This window comes from Microtus ochrogaster, unplaced genomic scaffold (genome assembly GCF_000317375.1).
Source record: "Microtus ochrogaster isolate Prairie Vole_2 unplaced genomic scaffold, MicOch1.0 UNK49, whole genome shotgun sequence".
NCBI lineage: Eukaryota > Metazoa > Chordata > Mammalia > Rodentia > Cricetidae > Microtus > Microtus ochrogaster.
The window spans coordinates 2,203,942-2,205,908 of record NW_004949147.1 but is presented as its reverse complement, the minus strand read 5'-3'; the positions used below and the strand labels follow the sequence as shown (position 1 = coordinate 2,205,908).

The 1,967-nt window shown below is 40.9% G+C and overlaps 1 protein-coding gene across 3 annotated transcripts in view; it reads left to right on the top strand.

Moving 5' to 3' along the window:
- Nucleotides 1–1,967, top strand: part of Bbs4 (Bardet-Biedl syndrome 4) — a 40,915-nt gene that overhangs the window by 33,097 nt on the left and 5,851 nt on the right. The gene's annotated exons all lie outside the window — the stretch shown is intronic.

The window sequence follows — 1,967 nt, the reverse complement described above, 5'->3', positions numbered from 1 at the left end:
GTGGCCGCTTTTTTAAAGGGAGAGAGACCACGCCCCAATGGGCTGGTATCTCAGCGGCTATAGGCTGGAGGAGCAGAAGGACCTCCCGCAACAGGGGTCTCCAACTCAGAAATGTGCATGCCTCTGCTTCTAGAGTGCTGGGGTTAAAAGTGTGTACCACTATACCTCGCTTTTTATAAAAGGATTAAAAATTTATTTTTAATTATGTATATATGTGTATATCTGTGTTAGTTTATGCACATGTGAGTCCAGAAAAAGGCATTGGGTTCTTTGGAACTAAAGTTACAGAGAGTTGTGAGCCATCTGATGTGAGAACCAAATTTGGGGGTCTCTGCAAGAGCAGCCAGCCAGTGCTCTTAACCACTGAGCCATCTCTCCAGACCTCCATAATTATCCTCTTAACATGTTGTTTTTTCCTTTTTCCTATTGGTGTTTTTTTGTTTGTTTGGGTTTTTTGTTTGTTTGTTTTTTTTTTGGTGCTGGAAACTGAACCTTGGGCCTTGCATGTAGCTAGGTAAACACTCTACCACTGAGCTGTACTAACAGCCCTTATATACTCATATATACTGAACCTAATTTATTTGAGCTCAATAATTAAGAACCTGGGTATACGGTGGAGTTCTGCCTCCACTACTGATTGTATATACTCAGGATCAATGTGAGGATTGTATGTATGGCTAAATATAGTAAATGTTAAACCTTTGGAGTTTATCATGGTTACTAAATCATTTGTCTCTTTTCAAAAACAAAAAAAACAAAACAAACATTTATACCACAGTGTACATATGGAGGTCAGAGGATAATTTGAGGGAGATGTTTGTCTCTTTTTGTCACGCCATATGGGCCCTAGGGATCCAACTCAGGTCATTAGGCAGCAAGCATCTCACCCACTGAGCTGTTCCATTGATCCCATTAGTACTTTTGTTAATATAACTGGTCTTTGGTAGTTCAGGTCAAATTAGATTATTCTAGTCCTAACTTCTATTTATACCATACAAAATAAATTAAAATTAAGGTGGGCAGAGGTGTCTATAATCTAAGCTTTTGAGGTAGGGGTAGGAAGATAATGAATTTGAATCTAGCCTGAGCTACATTAGTGGGACCCTGACACTGTCACAAACACAACAAAAATCACTTTAAAAAACTAATGAGCTGGGCAGTGGTGGCGCACGCCTTTAATCTCAGCACGCGGGAGGCAGAGGCAGGAGGATCTCTGTGAGTTCGAGGCCAGCCTGGTCTACAAGAGCTAGTTCTAGGACAGGCTCCAAAAGCTACAAAGAAACCCTGTCTCAAAAAAACCAAACCAAAACAAACAAAACAAAACAAAACAAAACAAAAATCCAAAAAACTAATGAAATATTTCTTCTGGAGAGTATTTTCTGCTGTGTATTTTGGTCATTCCTGTGGTGGTTTCAATTTATGAGAGAAAGGTCAAAAGCAACTACATGGTTGTTTGGAGAACACCAGAATACAAAGCTAGTTCAAGTTTCAGGAGAGGCTCAGAGCCTTAGTGTAAGATAAGAGTGTCTCATCAGGGCAGAAGCATTAGTTCTAACTTGACAAAGTAGAGCCAGCCTCACACGGTCCTAAGGACAAACTAGACTTGAATGGCCACATAGTGTGTATCTGTGGAATGACACAGGGTCCTTCTGTATTCCTTGTTCTCATAGTTGCCTGTTTGGCTGCTGGGAGGTGGAGTTGCCTTTAAGAATAGCTATTTTTAGGTATATTACACTCTTAGGAAATCCTGATTGTTGTGTTTGGAGCGGCTTCCCAGCACCCGGCTGCCTGCACGGCTAGCTTTACCCGAAATAATTACACGGAAACTGTATTCTTTTAAACACTGCCTGGCCCCAATAGTTCCAGCTTCTTATCGGCTAGCTCTTACATATTGATCTAACCCATTTCTATTATTCTGTGTAGTCTACAAGCTGGCTTACCAGGAATGATCTTAACCTGCGTCTGTC